This window comes from Hoplias malabaricus, chromosome 9 (genome assembly GCF_029633855.1).
Source record: "Hoplias malabaricus isolate fHopMal1 chromosome 9, fHopMal1.hap1, whole genome shotgun sequence".
NCBI lineage: Eukaryota > Metazoa > Chordata > Actinopteri > Characiformes > Erythrinidae > Hoplias > Hoplias malabaricus.
Genome location: NC_089808.1, coordinates 34,756,823 through 34,778,513, shown reverse-complemented (window position 1 = coordinate 34,778,513; position 21,691 = coordinate 34,756,823). Strand labels below are relative to the sequence as shown.

Below are 21,691 nucleotides of genomic sequence, written 5' to 3'. Positions count from 1 at the left end.
TTACATAAATACAGGCAAAACTGCAGGTATTAAACTCAGAACCTGGGTTATTATAAAAACAAAAAATTGCAACCATTAAATGTAGATATTGAATTATTGTTATACAATAATTTTTTAAAAAATGTCTGCATAGCGTCACTGAAATTGTGCAGTTAGGTCTTGGATGAATTATAGATTAAATAAAACAGCAGGTATAAAATATGGAAAGTTTGAAATTAAACAACCGGGCCTGTTTTAATGGGAAAAAGGCCCATCTGCCGAACTACTGGTTCTTAATGTTGAGTTTTAAAGGCATATTTCTTTTCACAAAGAGTAACATTTCAGCTTTCTGGGATGACAGTCTGTTCCTCTATTCAGTCAGTATATTTGAAGCGACGCTAAACGATCTTTCACTATCCACACTTGTGCAAGACGCAGCTCGAGCGACTTCGGCAAGAGCGGGAAAACGGGCCTTACTGCTTTTCCAATACGCTAGAGCTTGCACGCTCCGTGGGATGGTGGGCTCCGAAAAATAGCAGCGCACTTGGGATGCGATCGGACTGTTGCTCTCCTGGACCTCCATGCTTTCCTCCAGTATTTCACTGTACATGGCAGACAAGGAATCTATTCGTGATTTTTCTGTTGGCTTGGCTGTGTTCATCTGACTTGGTCCTGGCATTTCTTCACCGGAACACGGCTCCTGTTTTGTTTGCGCAAAACCCTTAGGTGGGATATTAAGCGGCAGAATCCCTCGTCTTCTACAACCGAAAAGGGCTGATTACCTAGTGCTATAAATTCCATCACTTTGGCTGTGATTCCTTTAGCCTTTTGGCTGTTGCTGCTGTACTTTTCGTACCGGTCAAATGTGGTCTGCACGGTTTTCTGGGTTATTTGTTTTGTGCTAGCTGCCCTCGCTAGCTCTGCTGTTTTCTGATACTCCCTGTATTCAGCCGCGTGGTGTACTCTTAAGTGCCGTATCAGATTAGTAGTGTTAAATGATTTTGTTTTGGTTCCCCCACGAGACACGTTGGTTTTACAAATTTTACAAAACACCCTGGATGAGTCTGTGTCACATAAGGTAAAAAACTGCCAGACTGACGGCATGTTTTCTAACAGTTCAGATAGGAATTGTAGGGACTTACCGGGGAGGTTTTAAGGAGGCTCCTCCTGGATGAAACGCTAGCTCAGGATCGGCTAAATTTGAGAAATATCGGCCGATCGCGATCTCATATTTTGATTAAAAATCGGCTAGATACTGTCATAACAGTCAGTCATAACGGTGTTTTACCGCGGCGTTGTTCAGCGGTTGTCCACCAGTGACGTCACAAGTTTTTCCGTCAATTTAATAAAATTGTCAGTTTTAAAGCAATTAAGCTGCTATTTTAATTTTAATTCATACTTATATATGTCAGTAACTAAAATAATGTGAAATATTCATGGAGGTCCATTAAGTGGTGCTTAGCCTTTAAAAAAAAAAGACCCAACAAAAATTGAGACAGTTTGTGAAATCTCAAAAAAAAAAAAAAAAAAAAAAAACTAAAAGCAGTTTCTTTCTAAACCCATTTTCACCTGTGTCCTTAACATCAGAGACTAGAAACATTGGTGAAATTCCCCAAATACATCTTTAGGTACAAGATAAAATCATTCTTGGGAATAAAAGAATCACCCAGGATGAGTCAAGACTCACTACTACTTCAAAAAGATGTAAAAAATGCAAAAGTGAGGTGGGGTGATTTTACAGTTGTACAGCTGAATATTTGATGGAAAAATGAAAGAAGTGGAAAAAATATGTCTTTCAGAACTGGATCAGCTGGTGTTTTCATTCCTCTATCCATTATTAAAAGTTTCCAATTGAAAAAGTGAGGGAACACAAGAGAAGACATGCTCCTGTACCAACTTTTTGAAAAGTGCCCTCTTAACTTTATTTAGGAGCTACAGTCATATGGAGAAGCTACAGTTCTGAGTTCATACTGCTGCTAGTTCATAACAGGGCATCACACACTCCATCACTCTCACACACACACACACAACTAAGGACACTTTTTGAAAAGCCAATTGACCTACCAACATGTGGTTTAGGACTATGGAAGAAAACCTGATGGTAACCCACGCAGACACGGGGAGAACACACCACACTTCTCACAGACAGTCACCCGGAGGAAACCCACGCAGACACGGGGAGAACACACCACACTCCTCACAGACAGTCACCCGGAGGAAACCCACGCAGACACGGGGAGAACACACCACACTTCTCACAGACAGTCACCCGGAGGAAACCCACGCAGACACAGAGAGAACACACCACACTTCTCACAGACAGTCACCCGGAGGAAACCCACGCAGACACAGGGAGAACACACCACACTCCTCACAGACAGTGACCTAAGGCATGGATTCATCCCACAACCCAATGACACTGGAACTGTGTAACACCAACACTACCTGTAGCACCACACGTGTCTCGCTACATGTAATTTAACAGTAAACAAAATAAAAAACCTCCATTGACTAAGTCATGGCTAAAGAGTAACGCCACCCTCGTCAAAGCTCTTTTTTGGATACTTTCAGGACAACGTTGTGTGGCAAAACTTGGTTCCAGTCAGTGGACTACTTGCGTAATGCTAATTGCGCCACTCCCCTGATAGCGTTGGTGTTGATTTAGGACCACTTATTTACAAGAAAAATACAAGATTTTGCAATTATTTTACATTAAAGCTGTCATATTTGGAGAATGTAAAGCCACTGTAGACTTCCCAATGGCATCTCATTCCTCGTAAGTGTCCACGCCGAGTATAAGAGCATGTGTGAGGCGAAAGGTGCACAACTTGAATCCTGAAAGTAATACGTTTCTAAAACTTATATACACATTATTTACTAATTTTTAACCACAAAGAACTAACCTGACTGGTCGAAAGAAAGTGTTATAAACATTACAAAATATAGAAAAGAAATGTTCAGAGGTTCCGATACAGACAAACAGAGAGAGTAGTAGTTCTTTTCTGAGTGTACATCTCACAAAATATATATATAGATAGATAGATAGCTAGAGAGAGAGAGAGAGAGAGAGAGAGAGAGAGAGAGAGAGAGAGAGTGGGGAGGGCATGGGTTATATTCCGTTCAGGACAGTAGACAAAATGTCTCAGGGGGGTTCTAAATAAGTTAATCTGGAGCCCTTTGAAAGAAATTTGTACCTTATGTTCTTTGTGACCCCACATAACCCCCCTTTCACTTGAATAGCTCTATAACTTAAGGTGTCAGTTCCTCATAGATACAACTTCTCAGTCCCCATCACACACAGCAGGCTATGCGTTATATTACCTCGAGGGAGACGACGGAGACATTAAATAACTGTCAGCTGTCAACACTGGCAATAATGGCAAATGAATAGTTTTGGGGTGTAGACAAACTGTTCTCCAATATTGAAAGATACACAGCTGTCAGGAAATGTGATGTGAACATAAAATAAAGGAAAACGATACTGATTATGTTCTATAGTGATTTACTGTATGGATCATGATATAATGTTGGTATAAATCTAGAATTAGTCCTGTGTACAAAGTAATACTGCAGGGGAAAGCCTTAACTTCAAAGTTATATCACTGTTAGAAAGAGAATTTCAGTCGGTGCTGTCTGCGTAGAATATTTCAGTTCATTTAATCTCAGATGTTTAGTTGTTTTTAGTGTAAAGCAGTGTGTCTGAGAGACTTGGAAATGTGAGAAGGCGAGTGAGAAAGACAGCAAGTTCACACCTCTATAGCTCTGATTACTTCATTTTACACACACACACACACCATCTGAGCAGTTGTCATGGTCACCCAAGTAATGATGCTCGAGGACACACAGTAATTACAGAGAGAGAGAGAGAGAGAGAGAGAGAGAGAGAGAGAGAGAGAGAGAGAGAGAGAGAGAGAGTTTGCGCATGTGTGTAAAAGGAAAGCAGAGTGAGAAAGAGAGGACACATCTGTTCTAGTCGCCCTGAGATCTGTTAGACCTAAAAAGGTTGAACTTCTGTTTCAAACATCTGCCCACAAACATAACTCAAAATTACAGCTAAAACATCAAAGTCACAAGGCCCTGAGTAATCAACACTAAAGCGCTTTTTTCATTCAGAAACATTCTAGTAAAACAAAATATTACAAAACAGCGATGACTACGTGAAGCAGCTGCAGTGATTTGTGTTTTGAAAATGACATGTTTACCACATGAGCGCATTTCTAAATATTAAATGTAGCTTGTCTTCTACAAGGTGTACCGTCAGCGACATACTTCACGGACTTTGTGCAGAATTGAGGCCAAAATACAGCCGGGGGGTGACCTTTTGAGGTCAAGATCTCATGCAGAAATCAAGGAAAATGCTTCTCATCACTATTTGTACCTGCTGTGTGTGGGATGAAAGCTATTATTACAAAAAAAGAGAGAAAAATTCACTGAATCTGTTTAGAAAGTTTGACTGAATGACACGGTCCATAAAGTGGTCCTCACTCTCCACACTTACTTCATAGTTTCACAGTAGGAACTCAATTTAGCAGTTACTGAAAAACACAGGGGTACACCACAGGACACAGAACACGAAGAAATACTGAGAAACACAGTCATGGTCGTTTACATTTGTTAGCTATATTTTTACAATAGTCACAAGTCTACAGATCTACAAATGAGGGCTGAATACTTTGCTTGTTTTACATAACTGCGTAATTGTTACTTTTTATGAAAAACTCATTTTCTCTCATAATGGGACCCTTTCAAACTACAGTCATTGGTCATAAGTAATGTGTACTGGTCAAAGTCAAGTTGAAAAATCGAACGATGCTCTTACTGGTCTTAAACTCATTCAGGAGGCAAAAGTCCTGTGTCTGATTGCCCCTAAAAAACTGTACCAACCAGAACAGGGCGAATATCTGTATTTTAACCCTGGCTTTAACCAACTGCCAAACTTTGTAGACTAAAACCAATCAGAATTGGCATTGCCTTGGCTGAAAATCACAGCAAAAAGCAGGAAAAACTTTAAAGAGTTAAATTAAAGTAGTACCAGTAGTTTTGCAAAAAAAAAAAAAAGCTGCATACAATCAAACACACATAAATACACACACACACACAAAGCCTTACCCTAGTCACAGCTTTTGGTCTTGGAGACATTGGTGTCTTGTCCAGCATATTCAGCGAACCCAAACTGACCAAGCTTAAGAACCTACATTACCGCAGCGCTAGCTCATCAACTACAGCCAGTTCTATCACCACTACGTACAGTTAGACCTTTACAATACATTCATCTAAAAATACACAAATACATAACAGTCTGGAGACTTTCCTGGAGCGGCATGCATGAGCTGACTGATCACACCGAGGGACTGCTGAAACTCACTACACACTCCAGCTGTGGCACAGCAACACACACGCACACACACACACACACACACACATAGATGGACGTGTTGGTAAAGCATTTAGTAGTATACCACACATACAGCAACAGGAGAGCACATATACACTATATTACACAACTACACTATAATTGTGTAATACATTACCCTCTAAAATATATATATTTTTTGTTCTCTCTCTCTCTCTCTCTAACACATGCCCTCTGGCTTAAAGGCTAGGTGCCAATATGCTGTCATCACCCATTAGTTCAATGAGTGTAAGGATGCTTGCTTTTTTCCATTCACAGTGAGGACACAAATTTGCATATGTTCAAACTAACACACACACAAGCTTGTATCTGTGAAGTGTGAGGACATTACATTGACTTACATTCACGGTATGGTGACTTATCCTAGCCTTACCCTTAATGATGTATGTGCTGGGGACCAGCTTGTGTCTGAAAATGCTCTGTAAGTTTGTAAAAACTCCAAGGCAGGCTGCGAGACCTCAGTTATGAAATTTGAACTCAACCCTAAATATACATTTTGGAAAACGACATCCAAACCGGATTTGAGCAGTCGGGTCCATTTGTATACATTTCAAGCACTGACAAACACCACTATGTCTTTACATACTATGTTCAAGCATAAAACCAAGATCATGACACAAACAGCACTTAGCTTAAACAAGTCTAATGATTGGTCTACACGCCACAGTAACAAAACCACTATGGATATTCTGACACAGCGCCTTCAGATCTGAATAAAAACAGCTGCTACACACCACACAAGAATTTGTTAATAATATTACCTTAACTTTCTTAGACATCCTTGTTTTCCCAAAGTGCAGCTCATGTGGTCTGGCTAGACTTCTCTGACTCTGATCCACGCTAATCAATAATGCAGATGCTGGCTAGCATTAGCGTTCACAACAGTGCGAATTAGCTTCCTATTACAGAAACTAGATAGCATTACAGGATAGTGTAAACACACAGGCCTAGTGTCTGTCCTCTGAGGGGAACGGTATGCAATGAAAAATGTGATGCAGTGCATTTCCAAATGTGTGTAGACTCTCCTTTAACTGGTAAACTCTGTTACTTTAATGTGCATCCGCTGTGGACATGGATGTTCAACTGCACACCGGCCAATAGAACTAAACACAAGAGTTAATGAGCCCAATGCCAAGGGCATGCCAGAGGAGTATAAAGCACATCCACCCCAACTGGGTTGTGGAGCAGAGGATTTGTGCTCTCTGTAGGGATGGAGCTTCGTCCAGTTCCTTTGGGATGCTGGAGTAGTGTTCGTAACCCTAAACTAATCATCCTACAGCAGTATTTGATCTCCCTAACGCCCTCATGGCCGAATTTGATCCTCACAGCAAAGGCATACACAAATATTTTGGCATGTTCTAGACTTAAAAGAGGATATAGAAACTCTAATTCAGTACTTACTTAATGTTATGTAATTCAATATTTGAATGTCCAGCCAGTTCTTAAGTTTAATCACTGACCCATCAGATTTGGAGACCACACAACTCCCTCAGGTGATCACAGGACTCAGAGCTGACCACAGGAAGCTGACGGATGATCATAACAAGCTGAATATTTGCTGTGGTGAGTCACATGATGTGCTCCAGACACCATCTGGAAACATAATCCCATGGTGCGGAGACAGAGGAGCTGATGTGCATTCAAACCTTTACATCCACAACTGCAGCATCGCCACGGCAACCGCAGAGCCAACATATAGCAAATCTGTTCCAGCTTAAAGCTCGAGTGAAACTAATTAATGACATCAGTGCAGAAAGACACAATTCTGATTGTACATAAAGAATATATATATGTGAAAAGCACTATGTGACCAACATTTGAGCTCATCATATATTCCTTCCCAAATAAAGGGTATTAATGAATAAAGGGTGTTACACTACAAATGAAGATTTGAAGGCATTCAGTCACGAGAACGTTAGTGAGATCATACTCCATCTCATCCCAGGTATTGCAAGGGTTAGGGGCTGAATATATAATGTTTCACTTAACACTTACTCTAGGTTCATGAGCATAATGAATCACATGCAACTCTAGAGAAAGGCTGAGTATGGGTTAGTGCAATTACAAAGGCAGCTCATTGTGACTTAAGGTATTCCATCGTTCGTTCATTTTTACTTGCTACAAAACAGACTCTGACCTTGCTTCTACTTCTGTAATAAAATCCGAGTTCTTCAGCTCTGAATTAACAAGAAATGGATAGGATTAGCTTCATGAATCCTGTCTTTCCTAGTGCTCTGATGATATCTACTCTGCCTGCATTTGGAATCTGTTATCAGTAGCTGTCTCTCAATTTGTGTTCTTCGTCTTCGGTTCCCTTCACAAACTCAGGGCCCTGGGTGAGCCACTCCAAACAACAACGGATAAATGTTTTCAGTTAACCATTTCTTGACCACTTTAGCTATATGTTCATCATCACAGTCTTGTTGGAAGGTCACATGCTGCCCTAGACCATGTTTCCTCAGCAGACTGCCTGATCTAAGAGTCCTCCCCATTTCTCATGATGCCATTTAATTTGACAAGGTTGCCTGGCTTGGCCATTGGTTGATAAACATGCCTAATGTATTATATTTACACCTCCTTGCTTGACCGTGGAAATGATGTTCTTTTGAGGGTTGAATGTTTCTCCGTTCTTTGACCAAACATGCCACATCCCTGTGTCCAGACAGCTTCGCTTTTGGCTGATCCAACCACAGAATCAATGACCAAAAAAGCTCAGGAGTCACGTTTTGCTTCCTAGCACACCATTTACTGCACTCTTTGTATTTTTCAGTTATGCCTTGTACTTGTAGCACTAGGATACGGCTCTGTATAAACTTGAGGAGCTACTGGGTGCAGCTGAACTAATTAAAACTAATTTTGCTTAAAAATAAAATTCACTAGAAATAACACACATCCGTCTTCTATGAAAATACATCTCTTGTGCTGATAGGATTTTGACTAATGAAGAAAAGGCAAAATGAATGTCAGCATTTCTTTCTTCAAACAAGTTCCGAAAAATGAAGCTGAACCTGAGGTCAGAGTATCAAAATCATCTCTGAATGAGACACAGGGGATTGTGGGTAACAGAGAAGGCCCCTCCCTCATGAGCTGATTATAATAGAACCACTCTCATTAATCTCACTGCCAGCTGCACACACACACACACACACACACACACACAAAGCCAAGACAAGAGGTGAACAGCCAAGAAGAGATTAGTAGTAGGCATCACCAATCCAAACCACACACACACACATTTTTTCCATCAGAAGAACTAACAAGTAAAGACAAACATGATTAATTATTTAAAAACAAAGAAAAACAAAAAGTATAGAACAATAGTAAAGAACAATAACCAAATCTGTAAATCATTACATGTAGCTGGAACTGGTCAAATACGAAGATGACAGAGAACGCTTTAGAACAGACAGCAATTTACAGAATGACTCGTATTTAAAAAGATGTATCAATGCTTGTAGCATGTATTAGATGTATTACAATTACTGTATACTAACGTACTACAACCAAATGACTGAAAATTCAACAGAAATTGTAATAAAACCACAAATAAATAAATAAATAAATAACACTGTGTGGGGTCCTGGGGTTTTCTTTTCTTACTGAGAATTGGAAAAGAAAGACTGAATCTGCAGACTCTGTTCTACATCTGAAACAGACGGCGGAAGACGGGTGGGGAGTGGTGGAAAAATGGGGTGGAAAAACAGAGAGAAAACCCGAGAGGAGCAGAGCTCATGTTCGACTGCGTAAACAAAGTGTTTTGAAGTGCTGCAGTGCTAAACAGCTTTGATGAAACTCGCTTGTTGATTTTAATAATTGTATAGAGCTTCATTTACAGCATTTAACTGCACGACACAAAAAGGAAATACACACTGTTTAAACGGACATTTTCAATCACATATCGACCAGAGGCAGATTGTATCTGACCAATTATTTCACTCCAATCCAGTTTTTTTTTTGCTAGTTTCCCAGGACATTTTGCTATGATAAATTACATCATTGAATGTCATGACGTTAATCTTGTTGCTGGGCTCAGGCTCATTGTTGTTTCCAATTTACGTGTTTTTATAAAAAAGAGAGGCTGATTACGTTTCATTTATTGCAGTCCAGAGTTTCTGAAGCACTGAATAAATACGTTGTTCTCAGATGTAAAACTCTTCACTTAACCATTTAACTTTAAAAATGAAAATAAAAAAACACCATTTGAGGAGATTGATAAATATACATTCAAATATTCCAACAACAAAATTCTAGCTAACCATTAGGCTTTGGTTATACACTTGGGATGCGTATTATACTTGAACTGATATAAGGAGCATGAGGGAAGTAAATGTGCCCACATGTACGTACATACACACACACACACACACTTTCCAGGCTGTATCCCGACAACCCACACTCACCCAGGAGACGTTCTTGCTCTTGGGTGTTTTGTGCATGGCAGTGTAAGGCTCCAGTTGAGAAGGGCAGGAGGAAAGGCCTCAGCCACACATTCGTTGCCCTCTGCTCGCAGAACACATGCAGGGTCCTGGGGGTCTAGCTGGAGCTCCATGAAGATCAGCCATAGCAGTTACTCTTCCAAACCTCCACCTTAACTTTGGGCTTCATGTGACCATGTGACGTGTGCTGACACAAAGCCCTGACATGGCAACTTCAGTCATGATGAGGAAAAAGCAGTAATGGGCAGAGAGTATGAGATCAGCTCATTGTCCTCCAGTGGTGGCAATGCATCTTGTAAAACAAGGTGAGAAAACTCGCACACACCTCCACCTTCCGATTCCTCCTTGTTGCCGGTGGTAACTCTCAGCGCTGAAGGAGGAGTGATGACTTGATGTTATGAACACACAGAGCTCCACCCAGAAGGGCCAGAGCAAAGCCACCAATCAAAGAACGGGGATTTGGTGGATGCTGCTGTGAGTGAGCTTACCGTGGTATTACTACAGATATACAGGGAGAGGGTGGGGAGATGGGGCAGATGTGGTGACCAATGACAGAGAAGTAAGACTAGGGATTATCCATTTATCTATAGGGCCAGTACACACAGGGGGCAGGGATTTAAACATGCTGGACATATCTGACCTCTGGGCTACCCTTGCATCATTTCTGTGTGTCTGACACACACACACACACACACACACACACAGAGAGAGAGAGAGGTATGTCTGTTCTGTCAGATGTATAGAAGACAGATATGTCCGTTATTTTACTAAGCACTTTAGGGAAAAACTTTTATCTCGAACAGCAACTTTACAGAAGACGTATAAACACTTTATCTCTGAATGGACGTTTTTTGTATTTTCCGGTCGCTTCTGACACAGAATAATTGGCAAGCTTTGATTTCACATTTTGCTAAAAAGAAAAACAATAAAAATGGAGGTGAAACGTACATCCAGAGGTCAAATCTATGACTTCAGAGTCGTGCTATTCAATTATGCAAATTGCTAAACAATTAGATGCTGACTTAATTTAAAATGATTGTGTTTTCTTAAATTTCGAAACATAGACAATTAAACCAGTAGGCACCGCACTTTCACGTTAATTTTGGGCTGAGAGAAGTACTTTTGTTAAAAATATTGCACAATGTTTACTGGACATTATAATAATAAAGAATCTTTACTTTGACCATCCAAAAATACATGCACCTTCGGACAGATGATTTTATTAAACACCTGTTTGATCCACTCTCTCTCTTTCTTTCTCTCTCTCTCTCTCTCTCTCTCGTGTTGTGCTCCGTGTGGTCACAGTTTTCATAATGAGGTACAGGTGGTTGTTTGACAGCCGATATATTTTGTGTTTACACTAATAAACACAGAGAAGTGAAACTGCAAGCCCTTTCTTGCTTTGGTCGCAACATTCTCTCTCTCTCTCTCTCTCTCTCTCTCTCTCTCTCTCTCTCTCATGCAGACCACTTTGCTGCCCCCCCCACTTTCTCACTCACTAGCGCTCCACACCTCTTTCTGTTCCGCTCTTTTTCTCACCGTTTCTCTCACTTCTATATATCCACTCATCAGTGCCATCTCCCATCGCCTCCTTGCAAGCTGTTAGTGCTTCTGCGCTTAGATGTGTCTATGTGCAGAAACAGTTTCTCTCTCTTCTTCTCACGCACACACACACACACACACACACACACATTAATAAAGCCATCCTCAGTTTTTAAAATCTATATACGTATGAAAAAAAAGCTTCATTATTTGTTTAATGCTCTGTTTTATGCAATGTTTTAGCTCAGAGATTATTTATGAACACACACACACACACACACACACACACACACACAAACACAGACACAATAAACAGGGATTTTAATTAGACCTTCCACCATCTGGCTCTCCACTGAATGTGAAACCTGTCATATTTCTGCAATATTCCACAGCTGCAAAATGTCCCACACACACACACACACTTTCAAACAATAATAAAATGGAACTATAATTAAATAAGTTCTTATACAAACAATGCCACAAATGTGACCAAATGTATCTTATAAAACTCCAGAACTCTCTGTATTCTCATTAACAGCCAGTAAATAAACATATTATTTGGTCAAAAGTCCAACAAATCTTCTGAAAAATAGGATATTAATATGAAAACCATTCCCCTTCTGCTCCTAGCTAAGGCTTTACATTAGCTGACGGACCTTTAGGCTGTGGAGCAGTGGAACTGCTGTCTCTGAACTGACGGACCTCCCTCCAGCACCTCTGGGATGATCTGGGAGTTGGGTTTTTGAGCCAGAACTAATCTTTCAACATCAGTACATGACCTTACTGATGTTCTTGTGGTTAATCACTATCAAAACCTCACAGAAATGTTCCAACTGTCAAATAAGACCACCCAGTCAGTTAATTGTGGTTTGGAAAAGAAAAGAAGAGACAAAGTGTCTGCATCTTATTTTGAGTGCAGACACTAAAGAGTCATCCCACCTCCTCCTCCGAGTCTCCTCAGAGTTTATGGTTCATGTGAGACAAGTTTAAACAGAGCAAAACAAACACGAAGCTGATTATGATATAATGAGTACTGATTAAATATGGAGAAAATGAGAAGAGAAGAAAGAGAACTTGTGAAAATAGTTCAAATCCAGAGCTTCTGCTCCTTGCTCCTCAGTCCTGAACTGAACTGAGCTGTGGCTCATTCTCATTTAAAGGAACAGGCGCTGAAACCGGTCATTCTGACCAGAGCTGTTTAGACGGGGGAGGAAGCTGCTATGGTGTTTGACCTTTGTGGTATTATCACCAAAGCATTTCACAGATGTTTCCTGAAGACTCCAGAACTGTGTTCAGTTGTGAAAAAGGGGTTAAATTGTTCCCTTTATATAAAGTGCTGCATTAAAGATCTGTCCTTAAATCACAGCTCTAGAGGTGCCGAAGCAGTGATGGAGATTTCATGGATTGTTCCAGAATGTAGTTTAAAACATAAGTGCTGTTTGTTAAAGAGAGAGAGAGAGAGAGAGAGAGAGAGAGAGAGAGAGAGAGAGAGAGAGAGAGAGAACCCTCTTTGGCAGTCCCTCCACATTCCTGCATTCCTGTCGACTCCCAGAGGGACTGAAAGTGCATGGAGACTTCCGGATAATTGCCTCACAGACCACGAGTCTTGTGTTGTTCCTTGTCTTTGTGACGTACCACTGGGGCAGTTAATGGGGTTAACGGGAGATCTGAGCTATTCCTAATGTCGCTGGTCAGGAAAGAGTGAGACAAGTGTCTAGATGCACACAGAGACCCTCAAACCTCCAGGCTGGAAAGAATGACGTAAAACTCACTAATGTAGAGTGTGTGTGTGTGCGAATGCACATTTATTCCCTGGCCAGACAATGGAAGATGTAATGATAATCTAGGATAGATCCAGGAGATCTGCATTTTATTTTATTTATTTATTTATTTGAGTATGGGCCAAAGTACTGAGACAGTAACGTCTGCCTTTACGTTTTATGACTGTACACTCTGATCTGAATAATTTATACACAGTTAAAGCAATTCTTGCTTAAATTATAGTGAACGTGAATGACTGATGCAGATACTGGATGATAACAGCAAACACAGGCCTTCTTCAAGAGGTTTGGAAATGTGTAAACACACACACATCCACTATATAATTACACATTATTTATTTATTTATTTATGTTCATTCTAATGTTAATGTGTTTTAATACGTAAATCATTGTAGTCTGTCCAGCTTTATGCGTGGTTTTCACATGGTGCTGTATATCTGTGTAGAGAGAAAACCAGAAAACGAGAGCTCGGCAGAGGAGTAATCTGTATTTAATTAGCCTAGATTTGTGTGTGTGTGTGTGTGTTTGGAATGTGGCAGGAGGCTGGGTTCCTTCTAGCCGGAGCATTTAATGCACGTCCATCCTGTCAGGAATCACGGAGCGGACTGACTGAGGGCGGACGCATTCGCTAAAGCACAGTATATTTAATAAAGAAGAATAATAACAAAACAAAGAGACTTTAACATAACGAAAACAAACAGGGAGCCTAACAGGTTAAACGGGACACGAGGAGCAAATCAGGGCAAACGGGACAGACAGACTAAAGAACGAAACGACAAAGGAAATACAGCGACAACGTGAAAACTAACAACGGAGAGACTAACGAACACGACAGACTTGACTGGATACACGGAACAATAGAACAATGACCAACCAACAGGAAGTGTAGGAAGGGGACTTAAATACAAGACACTGACGAGACGCACCTGAGACAGATAACGAGAAGGACGGGTTAACAGATGACAGACGAGGAGGCGGAGACAAGGACATAAACAAAACATAGCCATGTGCTAAAAGCACATGGCCGGGGACAACAGACATGACAGGACGAAGGCGTGACAGATGCCCCCCCCAAGACGCGCAACTCCCGGGCGCGTACTCCTAAACCCCCCAGGAGCTGGCACAGGAGAGGGCACGGAAAACAAGACAGGACAACAAACCAACGGGTGACAGGACTCAGGACAGGACGGGAACAGACACAGGAGCTGGGGACACGACAGGACCGAATATACGAGACGGGACATGGGACATGACAGGAGACTGACAAAGGGGAGCCACAAGAGACGAGAACGGACTGGACAGGACAGGAGTGGACACATGGGAATTGACGGGAGACAAGACAGGGGACTGAACGTGGGACGGATACGGAGACTGGACACGTTTGGGGACAGAAGACTGGACATGGACAGGTGACAGGACAGGGGACTGGAATGGAGACGGGACTGATGACAGGACTGAGTGCTGGGACTGAACGGGAGCAGAGACTGGTGACAAGACACTGGACAGGATAGGAACATTAGACTGGACAGAAGACAGGACAGGTGACATGACACTAGACGGATACGGAGACTGGACATGACTAACAGGGGACTGAACATAAGACCGGACAGAGGGTTGGAACGGGGACTGGACAGGAGACGGGACTTGAGACTGGACAGGGGTCTGAAACAGAGACTGGACAGGACTAACAGGGGACTGGACATTAGACTGGACAGGGGTCTGAAACAGAGACTGGACAGGAGACAAGACGGGTGACTGGACGTTGGACAGATACGGAGACTGGACATGACTAACAGGGGACTGAACCGGGGGTTGAAACATAGACTGGACAGGGCTGATAGGGGACTGGACAGGACTTGGCAGGGGCACAGGTACAAGAATATTTACAGGGACTGACACCAACACAGTGACCGGGACCGGGACAGACACAAAGGCAGACACGGGTACAGGGACAAGGACAGAGAGGGGAACCAGGACAGGGACAGACAAGGGAACCAAAATAACAGGGGGGTGCCCAGGACTGGCTAATGTCTGTGGGGTAGTCTGAGGAACCAGCCTGGGCACAGTTCTGGGGATCGGCCCTGAAGTCCTTCGGGCCGACCTACGGACATGGACAGGGGAGGCCGTAGCCACAGTCACGGGGACAGGAGAGGCCGTAGCCACAGTCACGGGGACAGGAGCGGCGGGTGCCGCCGTAGTCTCGGACACAGGAGCGGCGGGTGCCGCCGTAGTCTCGGACACAGGAGCGGCGGGTGCCGCCATCACGGACACAGGAGCGGCGGGTGCCGCCATCACGGACACAGGAGCGGCGGGTGCCGCCATCACGGGGACTGGAGCGGCGGGTGCCGCCATCACGGGGACTGGAGCGGCGGGTGCCGCCATCACGGGGACTGGAGCGGCGGGTGCCGCCATCACGGGGACTGGAGCGGCGGGTGCCGCCATCAACGGGACAGGAGCGGCGGGTGCCGCCATCAACGGGACAGGAGCGGCGGGTGACGCCATCACGGACACTGGTGCCGCCATCACGGACACTGGTGCCGCCATCACGGACACTGGAGCGGCGGGTGCCGCCATCACGGACACTGGAGCGGCGGGTGCCGCCATCACGGACACTGGAGCGGCGGGTGCCGCCATCACGGACACTGGAGCGGCGGGTGCCGCCATCACGGACACTGGAGCGGCGGGTGCCGCCATCACGGGGACTGGAGCGGCGGGTGCCGCCATCACGGGGACTGGAGCGGCGGGTGCCGCCATCACGGGGACTGGAGCGGCGGGTGCCGCCATCACGGGGACTGGAGACAGTGCGACGACGTCCACGGAGGCAGAGGAATCTGCGACGTCGTCCCTGAAGACAGGAGAGGCGCGCGTCGCGCTCACGAAGACAGGAGAGGCGCGCGCCGCGCTCTCGAGGACAGGGGTTTGTGCTGCTCGCCGGGCTCGCGCTGGAGCTGTAAAGGGTTTAGGGGGTTTCACAGGCGCACCCATTAGATCACCTCGAGGTGCGCCCCTGTTAGCCTCAGGCCTCAGAGGTACGGAGGTGAGGCTAACAGCCCCTACCCTTAACGCCCCCCCAAAAATTTCCCCGGACCTGGGGGGGTAATCCTCCAGCGAGGGGGGAACTCCAGCACGGTTCTTCCGCCGACTCTTTCGACTCCCGCTGGCGCAACTACTCGATTCCCGAGTCGACTCCTCCGCTATAGGATCCGGAGCAGCGCCAGGCAGGAGCTGGAGCCGGCGACTCCATTCCGAGGCCGCTTTCAAAGCCTCCCCCACAGGATCTTTGGGGCCTGTGCGGAATGGAGTCCGGCGAACGGCACATCCCTTGAGATAATAGTCTGCGCTAGCTGCGTCCTGGGGGTTGGTCATTCTGTCAGGAATCACGGAGCGGACTGACTGAGGGCGGACGCATTCGCTAAAGCACAGTATATTTAATAAAGAAGAATAATAACAAAACAAAGAGACTTTAACATAACGAAAACAAACAGGGAGCCTAACAGGTTAAACGGGACACGAGGAGCAAATCAGGGCAAACGGGACAGACAGACTAAAGAACGAAACGACAAAGGAAATACAGCGACAACGTGAAAACTAACAACGGAGAGACTAACGAACACGACAGACTTGACTGGATACACGGAACAATAGAACAATGACCAACCAACAGGAAGTGTAGGAAGGGGACTTAAATACAAGACACTGACGAGACGCACCTGAGACAGATAACGAGAAGGACGGGTTAACAGATGACAGACGAGGAGGCGGAGACAAGGACATAAACAAAACATAGCCATGTGCTAAAAGCACATGGCCGGGGACAACAGACATGACAGGACGAAGGCGTGACACATCCGGCCAAGTTCAGGGCTACACATTCCACTGCAAAGTAGAGCGGCTTTCCCCAGTTTGACTCAGCCACAACACAGAATTACGGAAGCCTCTCAGGAGCGTGCACTCACGTGCGCCTGCGCACACACACAATCAGATGTTCATGTGTGGCTCTTTGTCAGGAATATAGCCTCTGTCTCATCAACGGACTCACACGCAGGAGAGCAAACACACACAAGTCTCACACGATTTCAAATCTTATCCTGTGTCTGCTACAAGGAATTATTTAGTCTTCCATTCCCCCACATTACGCTCCTTCCTCCCTTTTCTCTTCCTAGACTCTGTATAATCCACTTATCTTAAAATCAGAATGTCCTGAATGTTGTTCATATTTATCAGAGAAATGTTGTGTGTGTCTGTCTGTGTGTGTTTGAAAAACTGAACTGTGCATAAGGTAAAATGCTGAGGATGACCTCTAGTGGTGTCACAGGTCTATGTTACATATTTACGCTTAACAGCAAATGAGATCTATGGCATATACTATACTCTATAATTCTGCAATCACACATGTTTGTGTTTTCCTTGCTGTAAACACTTGATCCAGCACAGAAGGAGCATTAGTTCCTTAGTACATGTGTTGAGGCAAGTAAAAGCCTGTGTTGAAGATTTAGTATTTAATGTTATTGTGTGTCTATATTAAGCATATAATAATGTCTGTGTATACACCAAACAGACATAACATCCAATACCACCTCCCACCACACAGCCTGAGAACCACAGACCAGTCTGTCCACCTCCCAGCACCCCTCTGCCCTGCCCCCAATGACCAGAACCCCACAGGACCACCACAGAACAGGGGCCACCCGGGCTGCACCGCAGCGACACAGATGCAGCGGAAGCACAATCCCAGCATCCCGTGGGCAGTGCCTTGCAACTACAAAAGGCCAGCGAGCGACCACCACAATCTGCTCAGCAACAGACGAGCCACTGCCTGAGGAGTTTTCACAATATCACTGTATTACAGGTAGGGCTGTGACATCATATCGTTCACAAAAATATCGTCATCATTTTTAAAATGATTTTACAAAGTCAATATCGTGATATTCTAACATGTTTACCAAACAACATCATGCAATTAGCCATAATATGGCATACGTTCTGTACATGAGTCGTTTAGGCACAGTGAAGTACGGTGGAAAGTGCAAGGACCAGGGCACAATTTTATTAACGTAAAGCGTCATTCCTTAAGCTTGCGATTTATGGGAAACATGAAACAGAGAAGATTAAGATGAAGCTCTGCTGGGAGTGTTGGCATGTGTTGGTTAACAAGACAGAACAGTACGGGTTAGCATTCTCCTCCGAGTGCATTGAGCTCTTCTGTTACATTATTTTAGCAGGTGTCTGAAAAGAAACAGTGGCTGGCATCATATGGGAAATCCATGGGTTACAAAATAAACAAAAAAACACTATCACTTTCATTCATTCATTCATTTATCTTCTGTAACTGGTTCATCATGATCAAGGTCAATGTGGTCCCAGAGCCTTTTCAGAATCACTGGACAAACCCTGTACACCGTCACTCACACACTCACGCCTGTGGGCACTTTTGCACACATGAGCTTTAGGACTGTGGAACAAGGCTGGAAATCTAAGAGGACACCCAGGCAGACACTGAGAAAACACACTAAACAGATGGTGATCCGAGGTGAGGATTGATGCCAGGAACTTGAGACCCAGGAGATTGTTGGCAGCGACACTGACTACAGTGCCACCTTGCTGCCTTTTATATATCATGGTAATGGCAACATAGATTACTGTTGGACACAGCTAAAAGTTAAAATAAGTATTCTTTCCACTTGATCAGTTTTAGCGTCGCAGAAGCCCAGGCATCTGTCCCCTGCTACTTCCACAAGATCCATTGGACTTCCCAGGCCACTCAGGAGATATCACTCCTGAGTCTACCCCAGGGCCTCCTTCCAGTTGGCCGTGCCTGGTAGATCTCCAGTGTGAAGCATCCAGGGGGCATCTTCATCAGATGGCTGAACCACATCAACAGGCTCTTCTCAACAGCGACTCTTCTCAACAGCTCATCCCTAATCACTGAGCTCCTCACACAGTCACATAGGGTATGCCCAGCAACGTGCCAATGAAACTCATTATATACAGGGAAGGAAAATTCACATTCAATCTCCTTAGAATTGTTTTAGGGTCATGTTCCTGTTGTCAAGTGCATCATGGGTCTGAATCAGCAAAAAAGGCAACACACCATAGCAGTATATTAAAGTTTCAACCTGTTATGACTCACATAAGGGAGGCGATGTGTGCGCTGATGACCCCGTCCACAGCACAGCATGAAGGGCCGCTGAGTCTCCTTATGTCGTCCAATCAGCTTCACCCACGCTCCATGAGGTCACACTAAAGCCCGGTAGAGACCACCACACCAACTTAATACTGCTTCTGCTGTAGCCGATTTTAACATTCGAGTGCATCTAAAAAAATAATCAAAGCCCCAACCTCGACTCCAACATGCCCCAAGTTCACATTACAGTGAAGGTGTCCATGCGCGTACGCAGTCTCGAGGAAATCCTTGAGGAAAGCCTGGAAATCCTTGAGGAAAATCTGGAAATCCTTCAGGAAATCTTGGACTCACTAGCAGATGCTGTGTCTCTATGGGTGTGCGCGGTTTTATGAGTCAGCGAGGAAAAGAATGAGCTTTCCATCCTAAAAATCCCAGAGCATGTCTATGGATATCTCCGATTGTTCCGAGTCCAGCCAGGGGAATGCCCCAGTTCCCTCAATCACTTTTCCTTAAAGCACCATTCCCTATCCTCTCACTCTTTCCATCTGCCTATTGTCTCTCTCTCTCTCTCTCTCTTGCCCTGCTCTCTGTCGGAGGACTGCAACTGCGGCAGACTTCTCCAATTCACAGATTCTGCCTGCTCACACATGTACCGCTTGGCTCCGAACTGCTCGGCACTGACAAATTTCAGTCCCCTCCTGTAGTCCTAGGACATTATAACACGTCCCTGCAGACGGCGTCTAAAGGACAAGTCAGCAGACCGACAAACTGCAGCAGTGGAGCTTTTCTGTTTCACACGTCTGTCTTTCTCCCCTCTCTCTTTCTCCTTTGCGTCACTTTCCTTCGCTATAAGCTCTTTATGTATCCGACTCTTCATTATCTTTCCATTTCATACTCATGCCTCTTTTCCTCTGCTTCTCTGCTTGCTCTTTGTGTCATGATTCTCTGAACGGGACACAGGAAAGATCACTGAGGCAGAAATAAGATCATGCACACATTCATAACTAGTTTGGACACATGGTCTGATTTGCCTGATTTCTGTTGGATTACATTCGCACTTCCGTTTTCATGTCCAAGTTTCCAAAACAGAACACACACACGCACAAACACGGAGCTTCAGGTGAAGTGTGCTGTCCTACTCTTGCAAACGAGATATGATCTGGTGAGTAAGCTACAAGGCACCGTCCATAAAGGCACAGGAGAACACTGTCACAGAGCAGCGTAGAGGGCATGTGGGACAGGTGGGAGGGCTTCCATTATTCGCAGGCGCACACCTCGGCCACCAGAGTGCAGTGTTGCTTTGGTGTTTGGCTGGAATAAGATCACGTCTATGTAATAAATGTTATTTCATGATGATTTTTTAAATACATTCCCTATTTTCACAAACCTGAAGATAGCCAAGGACAAAACAGAGCAGCCCATATAAAGTTCATCCATTATCTGTAACCCTTATCCAGTTCAGGGTCGCGGTGGGTCCAGAGCCTACCTGGAATCATTGGGCGCAAGGCGGGAATACACCCTGGAGGGGGCGCCAGTCCTTCACAGGGCAACACACACATTCACACACTCACACCTACGGACACTTTCGAGTCACCAATCCACCTACCAACGTGTGATTTTGGACTGTGGGAGGAAACCGGAGTACCCGGAGGAAACCCACGCGGACACGGGGAGAACACACCACACTCCTCACAGACAGTCACCCGGAGGAAACCCACGCAGACACAGAGAGAACACACCACACTCCTCACAGACAGTCACCCGGAGCGGGAATCAAACCCGCAACCTCCAGGCCCCTGGAGCTGTGTGACTGCGACACTACCTGCTGCACCACTGTTCCACCCCCCATATAAAGTTGATAAATTTAAAAATGTATCAAATCTCAAGAGCTGCCATTTTAATTCTAGTTGACATTATCAGAGCCCAATCATTCAGCCCAATTTAAAACAGAAGAAAAATATGAAATGATGTCTAAAAGGCCACAAATCATGAGTATGCTTTAGTAAAGTACAGCTACCCATAACCCTAGGTGAGAGTGGTTAATGGGCTTCTAAAATCTGGACTGTGTGCACATAGGAAAACACTTCTGGACTACTTCTATCATTCTATCATTCCACCCAGATCAAAGGTGATGTCCAGAGGCGCTCGTTTTGGACATTCTCTCCTTACTAGGACCCAAAAAAGAGGAAGTGTTCTTGTGTCTGGTTGGCAGGGGTTTATATAAGAGTCTCCAGTGGGCCAGATCTGATATGGGCACAGCGAAGAAAAGCCATGGGCTGCCTTACGTAAGCCCTTTCCACCAATGAAAAGTAGAGAAGGGGCAAGAAAGGGACAGTGAAAGTGCATTCCCTCATATATTCACTCATCAGCATCAAAGGGTTTATATCAAGAATTTATTTGAATGTTCGTGTGGATT

The 21,691-nt window shown here is 44.4% G+C and overlaps 1 protein-coding gene across 5 annotated transcripts in view; it reads right to left on the bottom strand.

Annotated features, from left to right (window-relative positions):
- Window positions 1-21,691, bottom strand: part of cacnb2a (calcium channel, voltage-dependent, beta 2a) — an 86,349-nt gene that overhangs the window by 50,138 nt on the left and 14,520 nt on the right. The window contains exon 1 of one of the 5 annotated variants that reach the window (XM_066680338.1): window positions 1,122-1,250. The exons of the other annotated variants lie outside the window; for them this stretch is intronic. The gene's annotated coding sequence lies outside the window, so the exon portion shown is untranslated. Of the gene's footprint in view, window positions 1-1,121; window positions 1,251-21,691 lie in introns of those variants that run through there. 5 annotated transcript variants of the gene reach the window in all.